The sequence below is a fragment of the Etheostoma spectabile genome, chromosome 17, assembly GCF_008692095.1.
Source record: "Etheostoma spectabile isolate EspeVRDwgs_2016 chromosome 17, UIUC_Espe_1.0, whole genome shotgun sequence".
Classification (NCBI taxonomy): Eukaryota; Metazoa; Chordata; class Actinopteri; order Perciformes; family Percidae; genus Etheostoma; species Etheostoma spectabile.
The window spans coordinates 7,805,023-7,825,286 of record NC_045749.1 but is presented as its reverse complement, the minus strand read 5'-3'; the positions used below and the strand labels follow the sequence as shown (position 1 = coordinate 7,825,286).

At 39.9% G+C, this 20,264-nt stretch overlaps 1 protein-coding gene and 2 long non-coding RNA genes across 5 annotated transcripts in view; 2 read left to right on the top strand and 1 right to left on the bottom strand.

Annotated features, from left to right (window-relative positions):
* LOC116705119 (uncharacterized) overlaps positions 1-8,332 on the top strand; it is a 10,979-nt gene extending 2,647 nt beyond the window's left edge. Inside the window, exons 2-3 of the long non-coding RNA XR_004335854.1 lie at positions 1,753-1,757; positions 8,320-8,332. This is a non-coding gene — a long non-coding RNA (uncharacterized LOC116705119). The remainder of the gene's footprint in view (positions 1-1,752; positions 1,758-8,319) is intronic.
* The window catches only part of grid1a (glutamate receptor, ionotropic, delta 1a), a 251,913-nt gene that overhangs the window by 166,072 nt on the left and 65,577 nt on the right, over positions 1-20,264 (bottom strand). The gene's annotated exons all lie outside the window — the stretch shown is intronic.
* LOC116705117 (uncharacterized) overlaps positions 11,679-20,264 on the top strand; it is a 14,040-nt gene continuing 5,454 nt past the window's right edge. Inside the window, exons 1-2 of the long non-coding RNA XR_004335852.1 lie at positions 11,679-11,689; positions 13,073-13,075. This is a non-coding gene — a long non-coding RNA (uncharacterized LOC116705117). The remainder of the gene's footprint in view (positions 11,690-13,072; positions 13,076-20,264) is intronic.

Below are 20,264 nucleotides of genomic sequence, written 5' to 3'. Positions count from 1 at the left end.
CCTGATCAGTCTATTGAGTCTGCTCCTGTCCCTGTCCAAGCTGCCCTCCCTCCAGCAGACCACAGCATAAAGGATGGCAGAGGCCACCACAGAGTCATAAAAAGTCCTGAGGAGAGTCCTGCACACTCCAAAGGACCTGAGTCTCCTCAGCAGATTTAGGCGACTCTGGCCCTTCTTGTAGAGTGCATGGGTGTTGTCAGTCCAGTTCAGTTTATTGTTAAGGTGAACATCCAGGAATGTTTGCTCTCCACTACCTCAATGTCCGATCCCTGGATGCTAAACGGTGAGAAGTGGGATGTTTTCCTCTTAAAGTCTACAAGCATCTTCTTCGTCTTGCTGATGTTGAGCTGAAGCTGGTTGAGCTCACACCAGCTGACAAAGTCCCTGATGACCGTCCTGTATTCCAGATCGTTTCCCTCAGAAACACATCCAACAACGGCTGTGTCATCAGAGAACTTCTGGATGTGGCAGTGGGTGGGGTTGTGAGTGAAGTCTGAGGAATAAAGGGTGAAAAGGAAAGGGGGAGAGCACCGTACCCTGAGGGGCACCTTTGCTGCAGTGCACCCCGTCAGACAAACAGTGATGGACCCTCACATACTGTGGTCTGTTGGTGAGATAGTCCGTAGTCCATGCAGCCAGGTGTTGGTCCACTCCAGCACTCTCCATCTTCACTCTGAGCAATTTATCACTTTTTTTCCCCAACTTCAAATTTTTCCCAATTTCAAGTGATGTCCCAAAAAGGAAACTTTGTTCGATGGATACATTTGTATTCTCGTTTGTTCAGCACACTTCAATTTTATTGCTGCAAAATGGGATTGTCAAGCAGATAAACTGACCATCACGTATAAAATAATAGATTGATACTTGGCGTCTGTGTATCAATACAGTATTGCCATGGAAATTATTGCGATACTATTCTGTATCAATTTTTACCCCCACCCCTAATTGTCTGAATTACTATTTACTAAGAAGCATGGACTCATTGTTTCCTTAAAGATAGTGCTATTTCTTTTACCTTCATTTAAAGTCTCTTAGTCATTCTTCACTCAATCGACTTCTCTTACTAGTCATGACAGGAGGAAATGGTATTGAACCAAACAACCTTAATGCATGCAGCCAAAAGCTGGAGGAATAACAACAAATGTCACAGAACATATAGTCAACATTTAAAGTTTCACACAGCTCAATATTTTAAAACTGCCTCACGTCTTATGTTGCCAACTTACTAATACCGCTGCTGTGTGCCAACAGCCATTTGAGATGCCAATAAATGTTAAACTATCACTGTCAAACTAGAGACCTGACTTTCACACTGCTGTTCCTTTTACCAGGAAAAATCACAACACTCAAGAATTCTACTCTTCATTTCTAGATAACAACTGGTGGACTCACTATTTAAAAAGTATCCTCCAGTCCACTGTTATTTATTCAGTACTTTATTCAAAATTTGTGACACACTGAGTAACTTACTGGTTAATGCATGGGTGATTTCCTTTAGCATTTGTCTTCTGTCTGCAGCTGTGTTTACGTGTTTTTCTTTTATTAAAAACCAGCCAAACATGAAATACCACAATATTAATAGCTGTTATCCTTTCTCTAACCTGTAGGACACATTAAACTGTAGCAACCATAGCATGAAAATTGGACATGAAATCTATGAACAAGTACAGATGTTTACCAGAGAAAGAAATGCCAAAGAATGTGTTTATGTTAGATGGAGAGGTTTGAGCCTGGAGGTAACTGTCTGTGCAGGTCAGGTTGAGGCCGTTTGAGTCACAATCTCCCCGAGTGTTTCCAAAGAGATGTAGACACAGGCATGGCAGCTTTCACCACTTTTTTACCTGAGGAGCAGCCTCGTCTAAAGCACTAGGACAGCAGCCAACACTCACTGCAGTCAGTGTGCTGACTCAGCCAATACAAGCACATGTTTACTGTTGTCTGTTCTGAATGGGTTGTGGCTGTGTTGCAAAGTTTTGTTTAATGATGCCATTGTCATCAGTGTGAGTCATCTCATCAAGCATAGCAGGCATTTTGAGCAAAAGGGAGAAAAACACCCCAGACAGATACAGACAGTATGTTCAAATGGTAACTAATGATTCGGTTACAACAGCTTCAAGGCAGTACTTTGATTACATTTCCCAACTTTTGGTTAAAGCTCTCAATAGAGTAATTATAGTTAAATTAAGAATTTGGAGTAAGCATAATAAATGCAATTTACCTGGCATAATCACACTGTAATGTACTGACATACAAACACATTCAAATCTTAGGTAAATTAAGTTTTTTTTTACAGTGGACTTAAAAAAAAGAAGAAAAGGGACGAAGGAAGAAAAGAAATTTAAACCTAATAAGAACAATGGTACTTCAGAGTTACTTGCTGTAAGTGATACATCCCCTGAGCCACCTGGTCCTACAAAAACACCTACAAGTCCTTTAGAGGAAACAGATTACACCAAACATTCACATCCACAATCCTCCCACCAATCATGATGTGGATCTTAGATGCTGCTCCAGGTTATGATGTATACTTATCTTGCTGTGATTATTCTGTTAAACAAAAGACGTCAATGGATTCTAAACGGCGGCAGTTACAGTGTGAAGGAACAGTCTGTGTGAGCAGTGTGACAGAGAGGGCTGTTTTGAAGTTTATTTTCCTGCTCTCATAATCCACCTACTCAATCCCCTCTGGAAGGAGGTAGAGCTCTGTGCTGAAAAATCCACAGCTGTTTGAAGCTTGACAGCCAAAGAGAGACAACACAGTACAAAGAGGAGGACACTGGAATACCAAAATTACATGTAAAATGGTGCATTTACTCTAGTGCCACAATGCCATTCACAATAACAGGTAAGTCAAGTGTACAGGTAAATAGAAGCAAACACTGCTTGACAATTTTTAGTTACAATACATCCCAGTATGACTGAAGTAACAAGCAATGTCGCTCGGTGTAAGTCTTCTCTCTCCCTGTCTTGATCATGACGGATTCCCATTGGCTTACTGTATTAGTGCTTTATAAATGCAGCTCTTCATACAGCAATGGCTGATGAGCAGAGTTAATTAGCAAGCGGCAGAATGGCTCTAGGGTTTATGTAATGTTACACCCACTCTGTCAGGCCAGATTAGCCCAGCACAGAGGGGAAAAGGGCATGAACAAGCAAATGAACAAGGGAAATAAAGGAACAAATTTCTTCCAGTCTGGCTGACTGACAGGCTGTGACACAGCCCATGTTGAAATCATACAATGATGTTGGGACACAGCTGGCCACAAACCAAGGGTAATTCAGAACAGTAGTCTAAAGTCTGAGCATGTATGGGAAAAAAAAACAAAAAAGGGAATAATGCTAATTCATGGTAATACTCGCTCCCTTTTCTTTATAACACTCTATTCAGAGAAGGCAACCTACAGTAAATTAATTACTTGACAATTAATTTGACTATGGGAACACCAACTTGCATTATCATGCAGTGGATAATCGTATCACTCTGCATGCTTCCTTGTTCATGTTTCACTATTTAAGAATACTTAAAATGACAGCTCCCCACAAGTCTAGTTCTATTTTGTATAGGCTTCACCCTCTAAGTGCTGTTGCAGGACCGGCTACATCCTGTCCATCGATCTCCACCCGAGCTGCGAGTGTTGCCTCGGCCCCGTCCAGGCTCACCTGGCGCTCACCCCCCAGGCCTCCTGCAAGTTTTGCACCCGCCTGCCATCTAAAGTACTTAAAACGGCAGGCGGATGCATTCTTGGCGTTCCAGGTCGACGGGGGCGGCAACGGCAGCAGCTGGGTGGATCAACAGGACGCAACGCTTAAAATGGCGGGCAGATGGGATGGAAAATGAATTGCACTTGTGTAGATGCTATGGAGCAGGTTTTGGGAGAGCAACAGTGGATCTGTTCACCTCACGAGAAAATACACATTGCACAGTGTGATTTTTTATAAACACACGGAAAAATCCCTCAGGATGCTTGCCTTGACGTTGGTTAAGAGGGTAGTGATTTGTGCGGTTTCACGATCCTGCCTCTCCATTAGAGGGGACAGGAGCAGCCAAACCCTTCTTTTACACCAAAGTTTTAATGAGCGTTTTTCAGTCAAGAACGTTTTCCCCTCAAGGCTTTTTCCCCCCAACGATAACAACGATGTGGAGGAGGCGTTTCACCGCTTCTGCCCGGTGCGTGTTGTGTCTCGTCTGCCGTGCGTGAAACATAATGCATAGTAGGATTCAGAGCAGATGCAAAGTTGACAAAGACTGTAAATGACCTGTTATTGTTTGCTGCATCCTAGAAATGAGTTGCAAAAGGTGATCTTTTCAATGTAAATGATAAATACTGCAGGACTGCTCAGTATCATTTCATAGGACCACATGCCTGCCATTTAAGATGTTGACAGTAGCATCTCCAACTTTGGTGAACTTTGTTTTGTTTGTGCAAAAAACCTGGGCTCACCAAAATAAGGACATACATACCAGGTGCAATTGTAAAATTAATAATCAAATTCATTATAGCTTTACACTTTTTATTACTAGGTTTAACTCAGGTCTTACTTGTTAGACTGCATTATAAGAGATGAACATCGCACATGCCTCTGTATGAGAATACGCTATCGCCTTATTCTCTGAAAATGTGTGACTTTTAGCTAACTCACAGAGGGAAAGCTTTTATCACTTTTACTATCCTAGGATCCTAGTGGCCTGAGGGTAGGAGCTCCTCCTGAGCCTCTTAGTGCTGGCCTGCTGTATCCAGTACCTTCTTCCCGGCCTTATTCTCGCAGCGCCCTGGTGTAAATTTGCAGGGCCCTGCAGTCCTGTTTGCTGCCATTTCCCCAGGCGTTTGAGGTGAAACAGTCTCTGCCTTGCCTTTTACACCACTGAGTCAGTATACAGCACCCAGGTCACACCCTGATGGGGACATCAAGGTACTTTAAGCTGTCAACCCTCTCCACTGAGGACCAGTTGATATCAGGCATAGTTCCTTCCCATTACAACCTTCATGAAGATATAATTTATTTATTTATTTATTATTATTTTATTTAAACTTTGTTTATTCAGTTCTTTACACAACAGAACCAGAGCAACCGTAACCCCCTGTGGCTATGCTATGCAGTCATTTCATGAAGGCTATTAAAAGGTGCCCTGCCACATAAAACCGTTTTTACTTGCATTTTTTGACATTCGTTAGGTCCATATGTGTTTGTGTTATGGCGTGAATGTGAAAATTAACTGCTACTTCCTATGTTAGCCACTGAAATGAAATAGGCAGAGAAATCAGGCCAATTAGAAAAGCTGGTCAGTCTGATGTCATGTTGTATCATTGAGAACTGGCACAAATTGAGCTGAGTCTTCCTGCAGGCTTTCCATACCACACTAGAATGGCTTGAAACAAGGTAACCAAGGCATTGTTTTCACAAAAAATGGTACAGAGTCCATGGTAGAACTTCAGACATTACCACAAAGTAATGAAATATGTGTGGCAGGGCACCTTTAAAAACCGGTTAGACAGCAAAACAGCACTGCTTTCATGCGAGGAAAATGAAAACAAATGCTTTAAAGCTGCTTCAGATTCACCTGGCAAGGACGTTTTGTAAAACTGGCCACAAATAGAATACAGCAGCATGGAACAGTGTGAGTAGGGCTCCAGAGAGTATTTTACTTGGAGCACTGTAGCCCCTAACTGGAAATTCTTGGGGCACAGGCAATATAATTTAGGCACGCACACCTTAAACTGGCCTGCAACGCAATTTCACACAGTGTGGGAAACATTGAGTGATGAGTGAGCCGGATAGAGAGGAACTCACAACATTCAAAACTCAACTATAGTTATACATTTTATCAGCAACTGTGTATTCAAAATCAAAAATAACGTGCTAGGCCAGGCAAAACAGCCTAAATGTATTTTTTTTTCAAAGAAGCGGTCTACCATGGCGTGTGGCAAATGTCAGAGCTAACATTAGCATTAATGTAAAAATGCAAATACAACAGTGAATGCACAGGCAATTAAGTGACATTCCCGCAGCTGTGGTTTCCAAACAAAATCCAGTCCTTTTTGTCTGAGATGGAGTAAAAATGTGGTTGATTTTGTGACGAGACAGAGTACTAAGACACTGACGAGGGCTACCAACCCATCTCAGGTTGGTAGCCCCCCGTCGGGCCCTCGGGGGGGGGGTCTTTGTACGGTCTTTAGCGAACAAAGTGGATGAACTTTGACTGCGGCTTACCACTCATTAAATGGATTATGGACTGCAACATCATGATTTTCGCAGAAACATGCTAATGACAGCCCCCGCATGTTCATGTTTTGCCATGATAGACCTTTACCAACGATGAGTGTGATGTCACGGGAGTGAGACACACGAGTGCAGAAGACGTTACCCATGCAGTTGACTAATCACTCATGGCCTCTCCCCCTCTTACACACATATCGGCCAACTTCGGCAGAACCCTCCTAGTTTTTCAACATGAATTTTAAAAAGAAATGTCATCAAATTTGCAGATGTGCGAGTAGTTGTAACAAATACTTGCACTGTTTAAAAACTGAAGAAAGGTGAGGGGAAGCCTAATGAGACAAGTGCTACCTACTCCCCATCATCTTCCCTACGTCTTTCTCTTTGCCTCTCTCAGACTTTCTCTGCTCGAGCTTTCTTCCCCAGAGTTCACCAACTACTAAAAGATAAAGAGACGACATGTGTACAGATATGAATGGGACCCAGGTGCTACTCATCGTTTCATAGTCTCCTTTCACCTCTTTCCACCTCTTAGCTCACTTGTACTTGATTCCCACATATTGATTGACAGTGAATGGTGTGATACTGCCTTGCCTTCTAGGTAACTTCAAGATTCCCACAATTGTAATTCAACACATTTTCTCCCTGACTTGTACAATAGCTTAGACAAAAGTAGTCTTAACCAACCTCATTTGAATAATCCTATATCATAGGAAGAACACATTTACATAACCACAAGATGGATTCCACTCAAGGGACTGGATGCTTTTACTGCATCTTTAGATTTTTTTCCATCTCTAAAATTGGCTTGGAATTCACACTATAGTACCAAAGTAGAAAGAAAATAATGTAATGTATCCTAAAATGTTTCAAAGTGTGTTGCACTAAAATAAAATGCTATCAAAAGCTCAATCTATTATATTTCTACAACTGTTATATATGACTACCCAGTGTGCATACTTCATAACCAACAGCAATATCTTCTTGCAAATGCTTTTGACATATGCTGCCTTCATGTGCAGAGCTCTCAGTATCTCAGCCTGATCAAAGCTTTGTCCACAGCTCAACAAGACAAGGCCGGAAGTTCTCCAGATAGATGAATAGATTAGCATCAGTAATGGCAGTGACACAGGGATTTAATTGTGGCTCTTGTATTCTGGCTAGCATGGCCCCCGGCGGGCTCTCTCTCAGTGGTAAAGCCCAGCTGACTCCAGTAGTCACAGAAAGAAAGGGCTGACTGATTGGCTGAGATGTTAATTTCATAGAGCTATATCCATGGCTACACTTCCATTTCATTTGGAGAGAGCTGCTTGTTCATCTAGTTGCATCCACTTGACAAGAAAGCTAATTATCAGTGGCTGGGACCTGACCAAAGATTGCCAGATTACTAATTCAAGAAGAAACTGAAGGAGTGGTGTGTATCTTAAGAAGCAAAGAAAAAAATGACAAGGAGGTAAAGGGCTGTGGAGCAGAGTGTTGAATGATAATAACTTAACTGGTATTTGGTACAGACGCCTAGAACTTTAAGTATGTAAAATATATCCTCAAAAATGAATGCTAGTTACAACATACTTACACAGGAGGAAGAATATAAAAAACAATACATCAACAAATGTGTGTAATTTATAAAAGATTTTCCTTTTATAAATTACATTTTCCTGTTGGATGAGCTTTTGGCAGTTTAACGTTCAAATATCAAGTACATTGTAAACTTTCACCTAGATAAAGGTACAATCAATTTGGTGTTTAAGTTTTAAAGAAATAAAAATAGAAAAAAAAAACTCTTGTGAATTTACAGTATGTACCTAAATATTCTTATAATAGACTTTTTTTGAGACTGTTGCTGCCCAAAAGGCCTGATGTTGCGGGAGCTTTTGTAAAAAATTGCGATAAAAGTTGTGATGTTTTTTGTATGTTTGTTGCATTGAAGTTGCGGGAGACAGAGAAAGTGTATGTTCCATAGGAAACTTGTTTCGGGGAGAATAAAACTACTCTGGGCTGAGTTTTCCTTGGAACTTACCAAAATGGCTCAGGGTGCTGCAAATGTTGGTATAATGTTGTTTTACATGGTCTGTCGCTGTACGTTTTGTTGGTAAATGTGAGATCTTTGAGTCAAACAAGTCTCTAGGAAATGAATATGGCAACGTACGTGTGACGTCAACAAGTTCTCACTCTCGCTTGGTCATTGGCTCTCAGAGTCACATACTGATACAAAGTCTGGCACGGGGGACTGCTGGGATTGGTTGAAGTCGGGGGAAAATTTGCGAAAGAGTTGCGATGATTGGTCCAAATTGCGAGTCGCACGAAAGTCACAATGATTGTTTGAATTTGCATGAATTGGTGCAATTGCAATGTCGCAAAATCCTGGTGGGACTGATTATAGAATCATATTGCCAAGAAACAATTTGTTACAGACTTGTACAGTAGTTGGGCAAAAATAACATCAGCTCTAATCTAAACTGCACACATGAATGAAATAAAACAATGTATCTTCATTAATTTTTCTCATCATCTTGGTTCAAAATGGAGTCAACTGTGAGCACACAAGGATTGGATATTGTGCATAGAGGCGGTTCTGTTGGTTGAGTGAGATATTGTTCTGAGCATACCTAATCGATGGCAGAGATCAGATGTATTTGATAGAATATGGTTTACTCCCTAATACTCTGCTAATAATATCATCGACTGAGCTCTGTGAACAGTGAAAAGCAGGGCTCTCATGACTGTTTTCTTTTTCTTAACTGGACTATCCATTTCCAACAGATGGGAAAGCAGAAGATGAAGCAAAAGAAAGCACCAGAGATAAAGGGAGAAAATGCCATATGACCGCACAAGGGAGGCCCATTTCATTTGGCAGGACCAAAGCATGACCAAAACTAGGGAACATTATGAATAAATGACATGCATTATTTCACATGGCTTTGCTTTGACTTTGACTGTTTTTGTTAACTTTGTCATTTCCCTGCTCTCCCAGCTCGCAGCGCCACACATGCACAAATGGAAGCTTCTGAACTAAGTCCAGAGTGCCAGCATGTTCCTCCTCCCCTTTGTCTGTGCTGTAAAGAACGTTCCCTCATCACTGCTGCTGTGTAAATGTCCCCTGCTTTGCTGATGGATCGTCGCAGGGTGGATTCAACAGCAGGATCTGATTGAATTCCCCACTATTAGATTAATCTTGAGAAGACACATGGAGCTGCCTGCACATATAAAAAAAAATAATTAAAAAACATAAAAACACCCCAATACACAAACACAAAAAATGCTGATGTACATATACACAGTAAATGTGCATTAACACAGCCACACATATCCAAACTGGGTTTTTTGTTTTGCTCCAAGGCTACACTGTACACTGACACTGTGATAGCAGAAGCTCTAACCTGTATTGTGTGTATTATTTGTGTAGTGTATGCTTAGGCTACAGTGTATGGATTCCATTTCATTTATAGTTGTAAACAAATTGACTTGCCATCATGTAGAATTAGATATCCCTAAACATTTTACCATCTCACTTACCCTTGCATGCACTTTAAACATCCTGTACAATGAAGCTCAGCAGCCACACCGGAAATAGTTTAAATATAATCTAATGTGAGCCACTATTCATATTCAAACAGTCCAGTCTTTAAACCAAGTTACCTATTTATTATGATCACAATGCAATGATAACACATTAAGAGTTGACAGCTATGATTATATCTCCTGACGTGATTGTAATTTGCAGCTAATTACCACTTTTATATGTGAGAAAGTCCACTTATTCTATTAGCGCACACTATTATCGGTCCTCTGGCAGCAGTCAAGCTGCAAAACAAAACTCAATATGGAGTGGTAGGCAGAGTGTACGTGGATACAATTATCTCCTCATTTTCAATTTGATCATAGTGGATTTTGTTTGTTTTACGCTAACTGCAAGCCATAATCATCCAATTTGAATTTTAATATTATTATGCTAGTCAACACAACAGTAAGTCTCTGCAAACTGTTTGATAGATTTTGTAAAACAATGGGAGCCCATGACCTATGTTATATAAAGCTAAGTTGCAGAGACAAAAGTAGCTTGGGGCAAAAAAAACATCAGTTAGTTTTAGGGATGTTACGGTATAAAAATGTAACCTCACAGTTATAGTGACCAAAATTATCACGGTTTTATAGCGGTAACTGTAACAGTGTTTATTATATTACAAAAATATAGGCAATAGGCTTGCAAAAACTATTGAATACTGGCTGCTGAAACACTAGCCTGCTGTAGGGGGTCCGGTAAGAACTTGAACCAGAGATGTCTGACTTTGAGATCCAGGAAGATTTATTTACAACTCCAACATGAAGTTAACTATGAAGTTGTATTTGATGTTACATGTGAAGTTGGATGTGGTTCTGAAAGCAAATAATAATGCAAATTAATAAGCATCCGACTTACTATCAACATTATTTACCAAAACTAAATAGTATAGCCACCAGCATATAACAAGAAACAATACTAAGAACCACATTAATTTCTATGTAATAATCAACATAAATGTAACACATTGCTCAATAACACAAACTGAGAATAAGCCACATCTATTACAGAACGTACCCATAACAAAGCAAACAGTGTAATACACCTTTAATAGCTAAGCACGTGGCTCCACAGCGCTGGTCTGTTAACTGCCGTTTCCGCCTTGCTAGCAAACACAACCTGAATATCAACACGTGGCTGCACAAGTAATAATAAACAATATGCACATCTATCAGCTATGCAATAAGAAACACAGCAACAGCAATATTATCACGGCGATAATATATATACCTCTCTCTCTAAATGAATAAATGTCACGTCGTAACAAGGGCTAAACTTCCACATTGTAGCAGAACACTTATGGAAAATAACGTGGCAGTAAAACCCATGACAGTTTAGCGGGCTACAGAATAGTTATAACTTACGTTCTGGGGCTACCTCCATCACTTCAACAAAGAAAAGAAAAGTCTGCTGCTACATTCTTTCCCCTACTCCTGCGTGGCAACTTCAGGGGCCTCAAATGAAGCTGGGAAGGATTAAACACAGGGTTTCCATGCCGTGGTAATCCACCGCAAAAATAAGGATATTTTAAATAAAAAGGGTAATTGTTACGTCAACATTTCTACCCTGGTTTCCCGTTACACCGGTAATCGTTACATCCCTCGTTAGTTTAAAATGTGAGGTATAGAAAAATAAATACAATTACACAGACACTTATCTAGATGCCATCTGCTGCAATCTATAAGTCATTGTCACTGTAGTTCTAAAGTTATTCTTCATAATTTATGTTTTTTTAACAGTAGTATTAGTTTTTCACAGTGAATTTCTCCTTCTAGTATTTTTTATTTTAAGAAAATTTGAACTAATAGTGGTGTCTGGGCTCCAAGTGCCACTGCTTCTGTTGGACAGCTGTTAGTAGATAGGGTAAAGATAGTAAGAAGGACCTTCTTTGTTCCTTGTGCATATGTTCATGTTCAGCGTAAGGAGTTGGAATTAATCTCTGAGGAAAAGTTGGTTCCCAACATCTGTTTGTGCTCAGACAAGGGTGTCATTTTAAACAATCCTGCTTATTGTCAAGGTACTTAATTTAGTTGGTTCTAATTGAAACTTTTTGAAGTTTTTCTAAGAAAGGTTTGTGCACTTTTTCTTTCATTTGTGAGTTGTGGTTATGTGAGGATAACATGCTGTTTCAAAGATAAAAACTTGTTAAAATGTAGTTTACAATTCGTAATAAAAATGTATAATGGAAACTTAATGGAATTTAAGATTATGGCTACAAGCTACCTTCCAATGTACCACAAGTCTGAGTTTTGCTTTGTCCACCATCAGATAGAAAAGAGGTTTAAGGAATTCTTTAGATGAATGTTAAATTTAACTTAGAATATGGAAATTTAAAATCCGTTCATTTTAATTTCATATTTATTTATGAGAAGTATCTCGGAGAACTATGTCTGAATTATGCTACTAAAGGTTTGTGTACATCAGTTATGCAAGAAAACACTGATCACCAGTGTGATGTCAAATTGAGAATAATTCCACAAGCAATAACATAAAACGTTTGTCATCTGACAAGCTTTTCTGTGTGCCTTTGTAGCAACAACTAATAAACAAGAAGTACCAATTTTCTGTTTGCCTTCAGACATTTAGGCTCCATAGTTTTTGAGTCTGGTTTAGGCTTAGTCTTGTGCTTAAAAATTGGCATAAGTGATTTTATCCTGCATACAGAGCCTGGTGAAAAAACTCAATATAACTAAGAAACTAGAGGTTAAAAGCAAAACATCAGTAGAATCAAAGTACTTGGTAGTAACATGAATCATTTACAGTCTAAAGGAGGAGGTTAGGGGTCAGCATGCAAAATTACAGGGATATAAGATTAAAGCTTTACAACCATGCCTGCAATGAATGACCTTTAACGGAGTCCATCCACAGCCCCCCCTATCTGCCAGAGCAATTCATGATTGGGTCTTTAAATGAGGTGAGACCATACACTCTTGTACTGGTTAGTAATATGAATAAATGTCCCTGTGAGGATCTCACTGTCATTCATTTAGTGCATGATCCTCCTATTAGCACCAGGTGAGTTGCAGGGACGCATTTGTGCAGAAGGCTTTAATGGCTTGGAAAGTAAATACATAATAAATGTTTACTTTTATAAATACACAAGGTTTACTGAAAAAACTAATGCAGTCTGAGTTATGCAATACAAACACAAAATAAATGATGGTGAATTGTATGCTATAACTTACATGCATCCATATTACACTGATCTAAGTAAGTGATTTAAGTATGGGCCTTTATGCAGTTTATTGTTGAATTTAAGTATTGTACTATAATACATATTCCGATTTGAGGAAGTCAGTCAACCTAGCTGTGTGTTAAATGCATCTGGCAATATTTGTGATGCTGTGTTCAGTTTCAACACGCAGTGAGCAAAAAGCCTATTGTTATAATGTCTGCCCTCTGCAAGAGATAAGTCAAACATTATAAAAATTATTCAAACTTCAACATCTTTGGAGGTATTTGGTCTAGTAAAACACATCATGTTCTTTCAATGCCCTCCTGTCATAATACATTAGACCTTTTTGTCTCACTGCTTAGTTCGGTGATAAATAAAGTATTGTATTATGTTACAAAAAGTGGTGTATTGTTCAAAACTAAATAACCAAAATAGTAACTTCTGGTACATCACAATTTCTTACATTAGGACTGCGTCTCTTAGATTCTTTCAAGGAAGACAGCAATATCTCTATTGAGGTCAACTAGAACAGAAAAGTAAAAGAAACAAGCTGAATGCTGTGGATAAACCTTACTCTGAATGCAACAGTACAGTTTAACACGAGTGCAGCTTATAGTGAGTTCCAAGGTTGGGGAAAAGGAATGATGGCTCACTCTAGATAATACTATACTTATTTTGGAGAGAGACCAAATAAAAGCCTTTTGTACACATTTCATCCTTTTAATTTTTCAAATAAATACTGCTAAAATACAAATAGTTATTTAATATGAGTTGAAATATCGTTTTGGAAAGGTATCTGATGCTTTAGCATGAGTGAAAAACACAATATTCTACTTAAAGGTCCAATATATAATGTATTTACTGTAATAAATCCAAAAAATGACCCCAATGCACCATCAGTAATATCAAGGAAACATGCTAAGCTGAAAGACTATCTTCTCTGACAACGATGCTGATTCCAGTATTTTCTCCTTTTGAAATTTCCGTTCCGTGACGGAATTTCTGTTTGTGTTTTGGCCTGTGTGTTATCAACTGTCCAGTTTGACAGCCAGGCCGCTTTGCCAGATCTACCTGTAAAAACGTAAAAGCCGGCACGCTACAGCTGTAACGTTAGTACAGCAATGAAAGCAGCAAACAAACAAATCGGATCAACGGAGATGGATGGTGGTGACAAGAATCCGCTGTCAAGTCGGACAGTTTCCAGCAGCCTTTAGGCTGAACAGGAAGTGAAAGTGATCCAAATCCAATTTAATAAAATGTTATAAGACCCATATATCAGCTTGTACACAGTCTCAAGTTGTGACAGAGTAGAGTGGCTGTCAAAATTCTCTACAAGTGATATGTTGCTTTATTTAATTAACAACTGACTGTAGATGATCCGTAATCTGAACGGATTTAGTCTCTCTGACTTCTAAACGTAACTATCAGCCAGATAACATGTTTGTACAGAATAAGCATGCCCATTTCCCAGCATGCCCTGGGTCCGCCTGGGTGTTGCAGTTGGTGAAAAGCAACTGCGCTGTCTGCATCGCAAACCTGCGGCCGCCTTGATCTGGTAAGGTTATTGTTGCCCATGTGTGCATGACGTCAGGTTGACGTAACACAAGTACATTGCCAAATTGTTTCCCTTGTTTCTGGAATGAAGACAAGGCTTGAACATTTCACATTTACCAAATGCTTGGGGCTACTTCTAATTTCCCACTAAGACTGACGCATGCACACACACGGTGGATGCAGGAAAAAACGGAGACGAGACGTACTCAATGACCTAAACTGAGGACAGCTATGCTCGTTATTGTAAGTGCCGTGAAGTTAAAGTCCAATAAGTACTTTTTCAAACCGTATGAATGTGTGTCCCAGCCCAGGATAGGAAATTAACTAACAATGTAAAGATCATAATGCCACCAATGTTCAAAGTTTCTGTCTCAACTCCACCAGCCGTTTTCAAATAATACCAACATTTGCCGCCTCCTGAGCCTTTTTGGTAAGGTTACTAGGAAAACTCCGCCCAGAGTAATTGTATTCTCCCCAAAACAAGTCTCCTTTTTATTTTTTAGGAACTATACCAAAAACAAATCTCAACTTTTTTTTGGCAATTTTGACTGGCTCTCACAAATTCATTGCAACAAAAATACAAAAGACATTGCAACTTTGATCGCAATTGTTTACTAAAGATCCCGCTAAAATCAGGCATTTTGGGCTGCAACAATCTCAAAAAAAGCCCGCAAGTCCTGGAGGGACTGACATAGTGTATCAAGACAGTTTCTCTGAAGCAAGCAATTATATTTAAATACAAATATTTTTAATGTCACACAGTGACCTATCATCTATTTTACATTTATACGTAATGGGAGGGGACTGATTATGACAATGTGTATGTGTGATTGTATGTTCAGAAGACCATTTAACAAGAATAACAGAGAAGCCCTAGTTAACAAACCAACTTCAGGCATTAGCAAATTGTTAGCTGCTCTAGCCTAGAGCAGCTTTAACATTATAGAGGAATCATTCTCTCAGGAAAGATCATAATCTTTGTGTGCCCAGCAACAATATTAGGGTCATTTCTTCCCCCATATGCCTAAAGCTTTATTTCAGGTGACGCAGCATTTTTGACAAATAAGCGTGTGCAGTCACTGAGGTCATTAAGGTGCTGCCGCTTTCTACTTTCACACCAGATGCCAAGGCCTGTCACACTTCTTACTTTCATCCGCTCAGTTTTAACATGGATCGCAGTCAATGGTATTCTTGCTGAAAGAGATATTCCCTACCGCCAAAGAGGGAACCATGAGGTCTGCCGTCAAAACAAATGAATGCAGATGCATTTATGAGATGCAAGCTTTGGTTTACAGCAATAATTTCTCTCAGTGGGGGATATCACTGCAAAGCACCCTGCGTATAGATCATCTGTTAAACAGATCTCATCCCTCATGCTCTATCTTTCTCTCTCTCTCTCTCTCTCTCTCTCTCCACCTCCCTCAGCAAAACAGTCGCTAATTAGTTCTACACAGTTTTGTACTAATTTACTGCAGTACTTGTGCAGCCGCCTTAAATCTCAAAAGGTGTTTAAAGATAAATTTGTTTGCTGTATTGTTGTCCATTTGTGTGCATTTATGCTCGTCAGTGTGTTCCGCTTGATGAAAAGCCGTCTTGCCAGGAGGATGTATGCATGATAAGCAACTGTGAATCAAACTGTGAGCTGAATAGCAGCATTGGAGAGAAAATGACAAAGAAAGACAGAGAGGGTGAAAGGGGGAGAGACTGGGAGACTGAAAAAAGAGAGAGCACCACTGAGCTTCTGGGCTGGGTAATTGTAATGGTGTCAAATGAATAAGGTCATTACTGTTAATGTGTTTCAGGACATTACAGTCTATGTGTTATGTCCTTTATACATCGAGGCAATGCCTGGATTATGACAGAGGCTAAAGTATAATTTGCATCACTTGAATATATAACAGATAGATTCTCTTTCCATTTTTTTGTCCTACTTTTATTTTACACTGATGGCTGTATGTAATAATGGAGACACTCCTCGTAAAAGGAATGAAGATGAGTTCTTATGCTGTATCTTTTTGTTTTATAAAATGACCAAATAACTTTCTCCCAAAAAACATCTAAAGTCTCTAAAGTAAAAATATCTCTTCCTAACAGTAGTCAGTTGTAAATACAAATATTTAAAGTGTAATGGTAGCTTCTAGAAAAGCAACCATTACTCATTAGTAAAATTAGTCGATGTTGGCAACTATTTTGATTATTTAATAATTTCTGCATTTTTTAAGCAGAAATGCCAAATATTCCAGCTTCTCATTGGATTGGCTGTTTTCTCTGTGCATGCAATGGCAAATACAGTATAATAAATATTTTGGGGTTTTGTGTTGAACCAGACCAGCAATTTGGAGGCATAACCTTGGACATTAGGATATTGTGATCGTCAGTTTTCACTTCTTTCCTGTAAAGACCAATTGATTCAACAGAGAAAATAATTGACAGATTAATCGATAATGAAAATAATCGTTAGTTGCTGCCCTCGTAGCTACATAAAGAAATGCAAACATATTGACAAGGGCTGCATCTGCATTAAAGCAACTGACTGTTGTCACGTGCACCTTTGTGCTGCTAATGACCCTTGACCTTGTTGGATGTCCCCAGGACCTGGACAGCGCCATTTGTCCACTTGATGTGGCTGACAGTCTGTCTACCCAGCAGGTCCTCTCAGCCCTTACTTTCCTCCACTGACCCACACTGAAAATCTGAGCCGTCTGTTAGCTTTCTCCGGCCAGGATTGTTGGCACATGGTGAAACCCAACGCCACACACACAAGCACACTTAGACTGTACAAATTTGCAGGCAATTCAGCACAATTATTGGGGCATGCATGTAAACATGCACGCACGCACATCATAACAACTATTTGCAACCACTATTGTGCAATGCAATCCACAGCAATAGCCTTTCAAAGAGTACTACATTTGTTACGTTCAACTTTAGGCTATACATTTGTGAAGGCAATTTTTTGGGGATTAATTCCGGTCAATTTCAACACGTAGTTCTAGTGTTTGGAAATTCGGAGTGCTGTCAGTAACAAGAAAAAACGAAATCGGTACTGTCTACGCTGACTATCCTCCTGCAAGAATTAGCACCCAACAGGCTTGAACAGAGCAAGTTTTAAATGTGTTTTTAGCCTCTAAAATGTTCAAAATGTCATTACCAGTGCCTACCAATGTGCAGTGATTCCTTCCAAGTGAACACAGTGAATCTGACTGCAGTAGATTTGACAAAAAGGCATAAAAGTTGTGTTAAGTCATACCTGTTTATTTCCTGTTTTCCGGTGAAGTCAACACTAGTCAATTGTCAAACTTATACAATCCAATATTCCAAAATGTATTTTTTCCACAAAAAATGATTTGCCGTTTTTATGTCCTTAGTAATGACTATGTAGAAACATGCTGTCACCTGACACCACAGTGGAGCCAGGAGAGCTGCAGTTCAAGAGTTTGAGAGCTATCACGCAAGTGCATAGGTAACTGGGCAATAGTGGGCTCTTCAACTTTTGACCTACTGCAGCCGGTCAGTCTGCTCTCCTGGCTCCACTGTGGTGTCAGGTTACAACCAATGACATTTTGAACATGTTTGGAGGCTAAAAACATGTTTAAAACTTGCTCTGTTTAAGCCTGCTGGGTGCTAACCCTAGCAGGAGGATAACACTGTGTAGGCAGCACCAATTGTTTTCATTTTTCTTGCAACTGACAGCACTCCAAATTTCCAAACAACAGAGCTATGTATAGAAATCGACCAGAATTCTCCTTTAAGTCAGGGGTACTTTTTTGGCGTGGAGTCTAAATTATAGTACTTAGATTGTAACCACTGACATTCCATGTTAAAAAAAGGTGCTTCAAGCACATAGGCTAAATGATACACCTACTGCATGCTACCTCTTCCTTACATTACGACATTCATTACTAAAAAGCCAAGTCAGCATTGGCCGTCTCTGATATCTTTGAGGAATTCAGCCTCCATTTGAATGTAAATACCTATTTTTTCAGAGTAAACGAAACCGCAATGTCAGTTAATTGGTTTGTCTTATCAGACAAGGCTTTTTATTTACCACAAGGAGAATATATCAGATTATTGTAAACAAATAACAGCTTTTCTTTAATTTCTAGAGAATTTCTTTTATTTCTCGTCTATGCGTTTGATCCTATATAAAAACTGATAAGAGACGCAGCATGTACGTTTAATACTTCTGCTGTTTTAAAGAGCATGTTCAATATCCATCCATTTATCTATTAACTAAACCTGGGCATCATTTTAGTTTTGCGCCACAAGTCAAATCAATTGAAGTTTTAAACCACAAAGGCCTGTACAAATAAACGAGTTGTGTTAGGGTAATGTTCCTTTTCATGTTCATTTGGTTGTTGGAAGAACTTTGCTCTTGTTGAGCTGTAACACCTGCAACTCTACACTCTAATGAAATTTGAGTGAAAGAAACACTGTAAAAATTATTTTCAATTAGCAATTCATTGATGCCACTTTGTCAGACTGTGCCATTTGGAAACATGCAGGTAAAATAGTTTCCACTGTGTGCTTGCCAGATAAAATGGGGTGACCCACAGCAATGGACATCAGTGGTCCTCAGACCTGGAATGATGCACACCCTGATGTCATTCATTGGCTCAATTGGGGAGCTGATGAATTCAACGGGCCTTGAGGAGCTGGTAAGAGCATCATTTGGCGGCCTGGCATCTATCTTCAATGGAAAGGCCTAGCCTAAGGCCATGCAAGCCTTCCGTATGGTTATGTATGCTATTCTTCATGAATTCTTAAAAGGATGGAGAAAAGACCCATCAGCAGATAGAATTCCTGGAAAAGGAAAGACAGCACCCAACAGGCCGATTATGGGTGGATTGCTCTATCACTCCAACCTTAATAGCACAGATTCTGGAAAGTAGAGACGGAGGGTGACTGGCTGCTGCAACAACACTGCCTTGAAGGGATGCGACCGTATTTTTTTGCTGCTGGTCATCACCACTATGCTAGATTGATCACTTGGCATTCACGTGAAATGCAGCACCTTCCTTCCATTGCAAAAGATGACCTTCTTTCCGGAAGTAATGTGTGCCGCCATTCAGATGGTGCACCTGCAGTGAGTGCCAATATGTTTGGGGAGCAGACATACATCAGGCAAGGGAAGCGAGCAGGGGGCCTGAAGGGTATTTCAACCAACCCTGAGCAGGTGGCAGTATGGATCTAATCATTTGGCATATGTTCACATCTCCCTCAGTCATTGGATGACATGTACAGTGATACAGTAACATCAGAGAAGACTGTGGTCAACAGACATAAAGAGGAGGGTGAAGCACGACGGGAGGTGGATGCTGAACACCACTCTCAAATTGTGAAGATACTGTGGCAAAACACAAATCCACTCATGACAGAGACCACTTTGCTCTACCACATCATAAATGGACAGGTGGCTGATGAAAAAGTGAATGTCCAAGATGCGCTGAAGATTGGCCAGGCTGCGTATGAAAAGTTTTCTTTATCACTTCCGGAGAATCCAAGGTCAAGGTAGTGACTGTGAAGTTCCAAAAAAAGGGAATGGAGGTCAATGGGAAGGTTGTTTGTGACCTTGAGTAATCATTTGTTCAACCGTTGGTGGTGGGAGGCCAGGAAAAAATGGAGCTCTCCTCTCTCTTCAAATATGAGCTGAGCCCAGTCCCCTTGTCAATCATCGATGACAATGGATGCCTCCGAAAGGGCAATAAGTCAGCGTTTGTGATGTTGTCATTGTGGATGCGTCCCAGCTCATTTATC